The sequence below is a fragment of the Crotalus tigris genome, unplaced genomic scaffold (genome assembly GCF_016545835.1).
Source record: "Crotalus tigris isolate CLP2741 ecotype Arizona unplaced genomic scaffold, ASM1654583v1 scf7180000017601.7605149639:7615979, whole genome shotgun sequence".
Classification (NCBI taxonomy): Eukaryota; Metazoa; Chordata; class Lepidosauria; order Squamata; family Viperidae; genus Crotalus; species Crotalus tigris.
The window spans coordinates 5,857,610-5,869,518 of record NW_024096505.1 but is presented as its reverse complement, the minus strand read 5'-3'; positions in this window follow the sequence as shown (position 1 = coordinate 5,869,518).

Below are 11,909 nucleotides of genomic sequence, written 5' to 3'. Positions count from 1 at the left end.
TCACCTGCTAGGCTTAGAGTTTTTTATTTCAGACTTTCTGCACAAACAGCACTGCATATCTGTGAATATCATTTAAATATCTGCAGCATGTTTACTGAACATAAAAGAAATCATAGGAAAAAAAAGAGCATCTTCTGGTCTAACATAACAAACAATACAACATATTCTTTCTGAGGGGGACCAGTATTTTTTAAAAAGAATACAGATAGTAGTCCTTGACTTATGACCATAATTGAGCCCAAAATTTCTGTTGCTAAGTGAGATGGTGAGTTTTGCCCCATTGTATGAGCTTTCTTGCCATAGTTGTTAAATGAATCCATGCTGCTGTTAAGTTAGTAGCCTGGTTGTTAAGTTAATCCGGCTTCCCCATTGACTGGGGTTGTCAGAAGAGTGCAAAGGGTGATCACATGACCCCGGGACACAGCAACCATCATAAATATGAACCAGTTGCCAAGCATCTGAATTTTGATCACATGACCATGGGAATGCAATAGTCGTAAAAGTGAAAATGGTCATAAGTCACTTTTTTCAGTGCTATTGTAACTTCAAAGTCACTAAATGAACTGTTGTAAGTTGAGGACTTCCTGTACTAATTCATGACTTATTCAACTCTACACACTCTCTAGTTTTAACTTTTGTATACTACCTGGTTATGGATAGCATTAACACAAACCTGCTATTTAATATGGCTGTTAACAATAGTAGAAAACAGGGCAGTGGCTAGCAATCAATTATTGGTGCATTTGTAATGCATATGTAAAAAGGACAATATGGCTGTTTCATAGAACTACAGTATCTCTTCCACTATCTCTTTGCCTTCAGGCAAATTTTTCTTCTTTTAAATTCCTTTTACTTTACTGTACCACTTTCATACAATCCAGAAATGATGTCAATTATTTTGGGCTAGGATGGAAAATAACTCCTTGAATCTTAAGGAGCATTGTAGGAGGCACTGCTGATTCCAGAAAATTTCTAAAGTGAAAGTGCATCTTACACCCTGCCACTATATGCTGGACCACCTCCGAGGCCTTTCAGCATAGTTTCTACCTGAGGCTAGTCTAGTATAGTAGACGCTGCTCCTATGGATCTGGTGCTTAGTGCCTGTTTCCTGTGCTGTTATGATCAGTGCCTCAGTGGTGTCTTTAAGTCCAGCCCTTTCCTGCCAATGTCTTCCATCTCATCTATCTGTCAGGTTGACCCATGCAGGGTCCTGTCTTGCCATGGCACTTCCTCTGCTGGATCCTCCTTCCATGTCTGCTGTTGCCTTAGCCATTCTTCCAGCCATCTTTGGGTGCCATCTTATTGCTGTCCTCCTGGATGCTCTGGGTTTTGTCCAGGAAAGTGGCTTTCACACTCTCCAAACCCCACTTGCCTTGTTTCCAGCTGCTGTGTGGTCTCTTACACACACACACACACACACACACACACACACACACAGAGAGAGAGAGAGAGAGAGAGAGAGAGAGAGAGAGAGAGAGAGAGAGAGAGAGAGAGAGAGAGAGAGAGAGAGCGTACCGGAGGGGAGAAATTATGCTTTCACTATAGATACTAATTGATTGTCCCAGTAGGAAATAGTCCTGTATATCCTGCAAAAATGATGAATTAGTTCAGCCACCTTGAAATTAACCTCTGACAAAGCACAAAGCTTTGCAAGTTTAAAAATATAGTATAAACACACTGCTATAATATTATTTTCTTCTCTTTATAGTTCACAACTTCATTTGTATAGAATGGAAGGATCAAATATCTGTCTCTGAACAATTTCTCCAAACAAACAACTGATGCTGAATGAAGTTTACCTTGAATAAAAAGAGAAAACAAACATTTGTTTGTTGAAAGTCTATTTGCAATGGACTTTCTCAGTCAGGTCTTGTTTTTACTTAAAATGTATTATTAAAGGAGTTCACCCCGGGTGTCATGGTGACACGGATGAAAGAAACCAGAGCTCCGGTTTCCTAGCCCAATTTTGCTTTGTCTGGAGACCCAGAGATGTCGGAAAGTCGTCCTGGAGAGGCAACGAGGAAGGGAAACCTTGGGAATTCGGAGCCAACGGCGGTTGCCCAAAAAGACCAAGGAAACTCTTTAAATAGGCGGGAGAAAGGCTGCCAGCAAATACGCAGAGAGCCCAAACCATAGACAGCCGGGGAAGAAGTGAAGAGCTGCGGCAGCACCACCGAACAGCTGATTGTCAACAACATGTTTGATCTGGATGAGATTATTTTTCTTCCCTATGGACTTTTAAAATATAAATCCCTGAATTGGATAATTTTTAAAAGTAAAACCCCAGGAAGACTTGGGAAGAAGAGAATTAAAAGCGGAGAGAAATCTGAAATGGGGGAACAAAATTAAGGAATATAAAAAATATGCAGAAAAGATTTGAGACTGATTGAAAAAAAATGATAATCTTTGTTGGCTAACTTTTTTGATTTGGGAAGATTTTTTTACTTTGTTGTGAAAGAGCATTTTAAATAAAAGTTAAAACTGGATAGAGACATTACAATTAATGAGGACAATAGTGGTGAAGGAAGATACTACAATAATACAGAAAGAATCAGAAGAGTGATGACCTTGAAACAACACCTGTGCTAAACAAAGAACATTCTGGGATTCTACAAAAGAAAAAACAAAGATTTTTTTAAACTACATCTTTTAACTCTAGGCATAACTATTATAGAAACTATTGAGAGACGGGGGTTGTTTTTTTAATATCTTTGAACTGACAGAAATATGTGGATTAGACTTATGCAGTTGGTGTTTTTTTTTTTTTTTTGCTGGATTACATCTTAAAGCAATTGACTTTTTTAAAAACTTGGATTATAGCCTAAAGCAGTTGGCTCTTTTTAAACTTGGATTACAGCCTAAAGCAGTTGACTCCCTTTTAAATTTTGGATTATAGCCTAAAGCAGTTGGCGCCTTTTTAAAGTTGGATTATAGCCTAAAACAATTGGCTCTTTTTAAAGTTGGATTATAGCCTAAAGCAGTTGGCTTGTTTCTTTTTTCCCCTCTCTTCTTTCTCTTCTCTCTGTGGATTTACAAAATTTACCTGATTGAACAATGAGTGCACCAAACTTCACTAAAATTAGAAAAAACCCTGCTTCTGCACCCTCTTCCGAAATATCTAGTCCAGCAAGTCAGGGATCTATTGAAGCAATGTTACAACGAGAGAAGGCAAACAATCTCCAAAAAGAGATGCACGCGACCTTACAACTAATGCAAGAAATGATGCAGAAGAATCACTAAGAAACAAAAAGCAATCTTGATAAGCTAAACGAACAAGTGCTTGACATAAAGACACAATTTGAGGTTCACCAACAAATGATTCTTAAAAATGAACAAAGAATTCAGAAAGTGGAAGATCAATTAGAAGATACTGAGGAAAAAAATTGAAGCACTAATGACAGAGAATGAAAGATTAGAACAAGCAAATCAAAACTTAGAAGATGCTATTGCTGCTTTGGAAATGGAGAAAGCTGTACACTATTTGAGATTCCAGAACATACCCGAAGATAAAGATGAAAATATAGCAGAAATTATTATTAATCTATTAGCAGAGGGCCTAGAAATTGGAAGATCGGAGATGCAGCAAGAGGTGGATGAAATATTTAGAATGAATTCAAGTTACGTGAGAAAACATAAATTGCCCAGAGAAGTCCATGTAAGATTTATGAAGAAAACAAAAAAGGATGAGATATTAAGAAGAGTTAGAGATGATCCATTTCAACATAAAGATAAAGAAATAGTAGTGCTGAAACAGATTCCCAAGAGAATAAGGGATACTCGAAGACAATATCATTTCTTGACTACAGAGCTGATTGCAAAATTTTAAATGGCTGATGCCAGAAGGAATTTTAATCAATTGGAATAATAATAATAATAATAATAATAATAATAATAATAATAATAAAGTTGGAAGGGACCTTGGATGCCAGATATCGATTGGATTCAGTGTGGAAGGCAGAGGATTTTGATGAAAGATATAGAGCATTTCTGGGAGAAAGAACACAATATCAACAAGAGGATGGAAAAAGCCAGAAACAGACAGAACAAACAATAAAGGAAACAGTTACATGGGTGGAAGAAGAAAAAGAGAAGATGAATCAAAATGAGAGAACAGTAAGAGATAGAGAATTACGAGATCAATAAGACCTAAATATAAGTAAATCAAAATGGAGAAGGAAAATTGATTTTTTTCAGTGAATATAAATGGGTTGAATTCCCCATCAAAAGAAAAAGAATTTTCAAACAACTATAGAAATTAAACATTAATATAATTTCTTTGCAAGAGACACACATAAAAAAACAACATCATAATTTTTTGGAAAATCCAAAACTTGGAAAACTTTATTACACATCAGCTCAACAAAAAAAGAGTAGTTATATATGTTAAAGAGACAATAGATTCCAAAATGATTTATGGAGATGAAGAAGGATGGATATTAATGGTAGAAATATTTTAAAATCAAAAACAGATACTTTTGATAGCAATATATGCACCAAATAACAAACAAGAAGAATTTTATCAAAACCTTCACAAAAAAAATAGTAGAAATGGAATATCAAAATATATGCTTAATTGGGGATTTCAATGCAATAATAGATGGGACATTAGACTATAAAAGCAATAAATCAGGGAAACAAGGAAGAAAAAGATTACCTAAGACTTTTTTTTTAACATGATAGAGGAAATTGGTGTACAAGATATTTGGAGAGAAACGAACCCAGAAAAATCACAATATACATTTTATTCTAATAATCATAAATCTTGGTCCAGAACTGATATGATTTGGATGACGCTTGAATTAAGGGATAATATGCAGGAAATTGAAATAGAATTAGGTACTTGGGCAGATCATAATCCTTTAAAAATGGTCTCGAAAGGAATGCAGAAAAAATTAAGATGGACTTTGAATCAATTATATTAAAAGAGAAAGAATTTATAGTCTTAGTAACAAAAGAAATGGAATTTTTCTTCAAAGAAAATAAAAAAGAAGATACAACAATACAAAATGTATGGGATATAGCCAAAGCATATTTTCGAGGCATAGCGATAACATACATGGCAAAAAAAATAAAATAAAATAAAGAGACAACAATGTCAGTTAAGAGAAGAATTTAAAAAATTAGAACTTGAACTACAAATAAACCTACAAAAGAAAATATTGAAAAGACAAATGGAAATAATAAAACATAAATTAAATTTAATAGAATCAGAAAAATTGGCACAGCAAATTAAAAGGGCAAAGCAAAACTTTTTTGAAAGATGGTTAGCTTATAAACTTAAAAAAACAGAAGGAGAAAAAGTTGATAAACAATTTAGTAGATGAAAAAGGCTTTTTACAATTTAAAAATGAAGCAATAAAAAAGATAATTAAAGAATACTTTGAGAAACTGTATGTTAAGGAAGAAACTCCATGGGAGAAAATGACTCAATATATGGAAGAAAATAATTTACCAAAAATTCCAGAAAATTTCAAGACTATGTTAAATGAAAAAATAACAATGATGGAACTGAAGAGGCAATAAAAAGTCAATAAAATGAAAAAACACCGGGACCAGATGGACTCCCGGTAGTTTTATAAATGTTTACAAGGTACATTTTCATCATTGAAAGATGTATGTAACAAACTTTTGTTGGAGGAAAAACTCCTAAATACATGGACAGAAGCAAATATTACTTTGATTCCAAAAGAGGACTCAGATTTGACCCAGATAAAAAACTATAGACCGATATCACTGCTGAATGTGGACTATAAAATCTTCACTTCAGTAATAGCTGAGAGGCTGAAAAAATTTTTGACTGAATTTATACACCCACATCAAAACGGATTTTTGCCAAAGAGACAAATAAAAAATAATTTGAGGGTAATACTAGATATATTGGAATATTATGTTTTTAAACTTGGGACCTATTTTATCAATGGTTAGAGAAAAGACTTAGGGATTAGGAATTTCATTTGCAGGAGGGTTTTGTCATAGAACATACCGGAATTGAGTTCCGGCACCTTTTTCATGGATTTTCCAGAGTTGCATTCTTTTCCTATTGTTTCCCTTCCTATCCTCGTTTGTTTTTGAAAATGCCCCGCTGGTGGTACAGTGCAAGTGGGGTCCCCTCTGATGCTGTCTGCCTCCTCTAGGAGGAGCCTAGAGGCGCCAGAGCACCACAGCCAGAGTGTGGCTTGATTGGCTGGGTCAGACCATGTGGTGTGGAAGACAATGGTGGTGGTGGGAGACACATAAACATGGAGACCATCTTTCATGAGAGGGTGAGTGAGCCTTTTGCCTTCCCTTACAGAGGGTGGGGTGTGAGATTAAAAAGAGGCGAAGCGAGAGGAAAGAAAGGCTGCTGGCATGGAAGATTGTCCGACAGTGAAACTTTGCCGTTTCAGTTCCTTGGGTAGTTCAAAGGCTGGGATGTCTACGAAAATCTCTTTTTAGTCTTTTATACTTTATATTCAAACTGCAGAGGGGAAGAATAAGAATAAAGCCAATATCTTGTGATTTGGGGGTACTATTAATATATATTAATTATGTATTGGTCAGATGTAAAGGTAGACCTACAGTAAGAGGTTTAATCAGATCTATTTATTAAATTGGGTTTAACTTAAAGGTAAATTAAAAGTAATCTGTTCACTGACAAAGTTTCAACTTTGTTTCAAGTCAATATCCATATTAAATTCCAAATGTAAATTTTTCCACCTTGTTTGACAACTTCTTAAAAATAATTCAATCTTTTACAAGCAACTAAATTTTGTTTTATTGGGCCAATTTCATTCCACATAGAAAGCTGACATTTCCACTCGTTAAACTAAATGGGTATGCCAATGGCAAATGTCCCAAAAGATTAATAAAATGCCTTCTTGTAATTTAAAGCCACACAGTGCATGGTAACATTAATAATATTCACTTACCTTGAACAAAATCCTAGTCTTTTAGATACATTAAAACTTGAAGGTTTTTTTTTCAACTACAAAGGTAAACCTTGTAGGATAGGTAAGGCAGGTTGTATGACATGTATATATATTCAAAATAAATAAATAAAAGTGAGCACCAGGGAATTCCAAACTGTAAAGTTTAATAAAAACACCAAGCTTTTTTGTAATATATATATATTACAAAAAAAGTACTGTTAATTTATATTAGTGAATAAGATACTCAGACAAAACAATTTTGTTAAATAAGTATTATTGAATTCTGTTAAAAAAATAAAACTTTATAAAATGTATTATTAAATAAGTCCTGGTTTTTTTAATGCTTTAAAAATGAAAGTAATTTGTTGACAGCACATACTGTTTAGATTGCTTCACTGCTGTAATGCAGATTATGTACTGATGGCAAGTTGAGAAAATCTATTGCAAATGGGAACAGTACATTTTTATTCCCATACAGTACATAAGAAAAATACATGAAATGAAAAATACAGAAGCTGAAAGATATGACACAATTTTCATTTTTTAAACTGGGTACAGTATAGATGTATTTATATCTTAATTTTATGCTGGCAAAGTTCTAACATTTTCTGTTCCTGGTGATGGGAACTGGTGTTTCAAATAAACCATGCATATGTAGGAAAATTCCACTAACCATTTGAACTTTATGCTTTCCTGTTTTGTCAAAAAACTCAGCTACATTTTTCCATACGGAATATTGCTATTTATTTTTTCATCTTAATTAATTTTAACACCTACCCCAGACATACACACAAAACCATTAAAAACTCAAAGAGAAAGAAAATTATACACAAAATTATTCATGTAATGACCAACTTTATGTAGAAATATAATATATTTATAAAATAAATGAAATATTTATTTTATTAATCAAGATTATAAAGAAAGAGAAAAGAAAACTGAACACTAAAACTAAAAATACAGGGTGTATAGTCAGGGTATGTATATAAAGTTCTACATATCCATTTCAATAAATGTTACCATATTTTATTATAATAATCCACAATTAAGCTATACTGATAAGAAATTCATTCATAAGTTGCTAATAACTGAGGAAAGTGTTGAGTAACTGTGGCTAAGTATTTATCTTTCCAGTGCTGAAAAATAATTCATTTACCTAAAAATGGAGCATGGAAATTCCACTTTCTTTGTTCATGTGTTAACATCCAAGTGATAGGAATATATTAAAATATTTTTAAAATATTAAATCCTGTCTCAAAGGTAACACATTTAATACAATGTTCCACTAATGAGAAAATTATAGATACTGTATAAACATAAGTTTAAATAAATCATTAATTTTATTAAGGGTCCAATCTATTCAACCCTTTTCTATATCAGTATTGAGTTCAATCAAAATATTTTTTGCTGTTGTTGAACAAGATATAATCTAAGTTCTACTAAAGATTTTGGCATTAATATTAATCCTTTCCACTGTCTAGGCAAAATAAGAATTCGTAATTCTTTATTCCTTTTAATGTAGGTTGTTTGCATAGCAAATTGATTAATCCCTAATAGAATTACCACCAAATAGCCCAGTCAACAGCAAATAGCCTAAATCTGCAAGAATGAAATCAGAAAAGCTAAGAATGAACTAAGAGTTGCAACAAATTCCAGTGGCTGCAGCAAAATTTCACAGATTGATTATCTACAACGCCATGATTGAGTTGCCAAAATCAAACATTGGAAGCTTTGGCAGAAGTTTGAGTTCAAATGCAGCAAAAATTACTGGAAACAGGTCAAGATCTTGTGGAACTTTCAAATTCAAACAGAAAGACATCTGGCCCACAACACACCTAACACTGCTATTGTGGAAAAGAAAAAAAGTCTGGTTCATTGATATTGCAATACCAGGTGATGCACAAATTGAAGAGAAACAGAAAAAATAACGAAATATTGTGATCTGCAAATTGAAGCTGAGTGATTATGGAGGAAGAAATCAATGGTTGTACCAATAGTAATAGGAACCCTTGGAGCAATACCCAAAGGATTGCCTAGATACATGGAAATTTTGAACTTATTAGACCTGAATATTCTGACTTTGCAAAAAACCATCTTACTCGGAATTCTCTCTATACTCAGACGTTACCTCAACTACTCTTAGGTCTTGGTTAGAACTTGAACTGTAAAATTTTTTACTAGTCCTAGACTGTGGATTGAATTGAAGATTAACCATGATAATAATAAGTTTCTTTCAACATGTGAAAAACAAGAAAAAAAATCAAGGAAATCATTGGTCCACTAATAGGAGAACATGGCAAGGGGGTCACCAGTAGAAGGGAGAAAGCAGAACTGCTTAATTCATTCTTTGCATCTGATCAGAGGATTGGAGACTAAAATATACAATGAACTGGATATGTCTAGTCCAGGGGTAGGCAACCTTGGCTCTTTTAGGACTCGTGAACTTCAACTCCCAGAATTCCTGAGTCAGCCAGTTGGAGTTGAAGTCCACGAGTCCTAAAAGAACCAAGGTTGCCTACCCTTGGTCTAGTCTAATGAAGAGAAGGACGGAGTGGCATGAGAGCAGTCTTCTAATATTTGAGGGGTTGTCAAAGAGAAGAGGGGGTCAACTTATTCGCTAAAGCATCTGAAGGCAGGACGAGAAGTAATGGGTGGATAATTATTAAAGAGAGAAGCAATCTAGAACTAAGGAGAAATTGCCTGACAGTGAGATCAATTAATCAGTGTAACAGCTTACCTCCAGAAGTTGTGGGTGTTCCATCACTGGAGGTTTTCAAGCAAAGATTGAACAACCATTTATCTGGAATGGTATAGGGCAGGGATCTTCAAACAGTGTGCCTGGCTGAGGAATTCTGGGAGTTGAAGTCCACAAGTCATAAAAGGGCCAAGTTTGAAGACCCCTGGTATAGGGTCTCCTGCTGGAGCAGGGAGTTGGATTGGAAGACCTCCAAGGTATCTTCCAACCCTGTTATTCTATGTTCTATATTGTAGATTCGAAACAGCAGGTTTCTTCAGGGCTCTTACAAGCTTGCTCATAAATCCAAATACCTATTCAACATACAAGTAACTAGTCTAAAGCAAAATATTTGTTTTATAAATGTGGATAAAATGTACATAGATTAAAAAAAACTTGGAGAACTACGGGTTTTCCAAATATGTAATTACTGTCCTGTCATACTAATTTATTTTACTGTATATGTTTGCTGGGATTATGATTGTGCAGTAAATAGTTCATTTCTAAACAAATAAAAATATGTTTAAGTGGATTACAAAAGCAAAATTCTCTCTTTCTCTTTCTTGAGATTTAGCTTAGCTGATATGCCACTATATTTTGGTACACCAAGGAAACTGGCCAAAAGAAGCAAAAGGAAAGAGAACTAATAGCAAAAAATCCATTTCCAAAATAGTTTGACGGTCAAATTATGGAGGATTTTGGAAACTATTCATATTTGCTTGCTGTTCTGTTTCCAAGGAGGCATGCCAACACAATGTAGTGTTATTTTGGGGACAATTCCAGAGATAAATCCCAAAAGAGGCATTACAAAATGGAAGTGGGAACCATAGTACCCATTTCACAATATTAAATAAACATTTTCAGATCACAAAATCAGTTGTTTATGTTGAAATATGAAAATGTTATGGAAGCAATTTGGGTAAAAGAAGTGGGAACCATGATTATAAACCTCAGGTGGGGATTTTTTAGCAATTGGAAATGACAAAATAGGATGCAGCTACCTGCCAATTAATGTTAAATTATTTAATTAATATATAGTAGGTTATACAATATGTATTCTGTATAAACATGGATATTGTCTTGAAGGCTTTGATATGTGGCAGTACAGAATACTATGAAATTAAGGTTCTGCTAAATAAATTCTATTGGAATGAATCTGACTCCAAGTCCTGTTTCTTGCTTAGAATCAGTATTCATAGGACAAAATGACCTGTCCGATACATGCAAATGTTGTGATGGCTAATTATTTGTTTGTGGTAGAAATATAAATAATTTGCTTCCAGTTATCCTATAATCACCCACCCTCCCTCTCAGTGATGGGATTTAAACTGACTTTTAGGTGAATTTCTATTCCTGAATGATACATACCAATCACTAACTAGTACAGTGTCTTCTGAACAATTTCTTTTCACTTCATTTCATCCTTTGATCGTGCATGGGTCATTTAGGTTTGCATGACATATACGGGTGATACAGTTTTACAAAAATACTTACCAATTAAAAAGATACAAAATAATAATACATTGTTCAAATCAATAGGAGAGTGGCTCGAAGACCAGAGCACACTGAATTCAAAGGAAGATGAAAACATGGATTTCAGAGGATAGAGAAATGAAGGCAATTTATAATAATCCAAAAGGAAAAGCTACAAAGAGAGACCTAGAAAGTCCTAATAAAGCCAGAATTACAAAGGTTTCCTACCATAACAAAAATAAATAGACAGACACATCCAAATAAAAGATACAATATTCACATACACATGCACTATGGAGAAAAACTGTTTTTTAGGCACTACTTCACTGCAACTGGAGAAATAATCATTTCTCTATACCCGATGCATAGAAAAATGGGGGACAGACAAAAAAAAGTCCAGACTCGGATTCTTTGCCAAAGACATTTCAACAAAACTCTGTTTTTCTTAATAATATACCATATCCCAAACTATCTGATTGTTTATATCTTTAGGAATCTAAGCAAATAATTTTTTAGGGAATTTGAATCACTTTTCATTGACTTTGCTGATTTTTAGATTCCTAGAAATTGTTGCCATAGCTGCAGATATGATATCTAACTGAACCATCACTTTACTTATTATTTTTCAAGGCCTCCCTTTTGGGGAATAAGTCAATGCAACTTGGCTTTGCTTGCCTCACTGCCAGCACAATCCAGTCCATAATTCATTCCTTGTATTTGCCCTGTTCCCCAAAACATTTGCAAATCGTTGAGAATTAGAGCAGAGGTTCCCAACCCCCGGTCCATGGACCGGT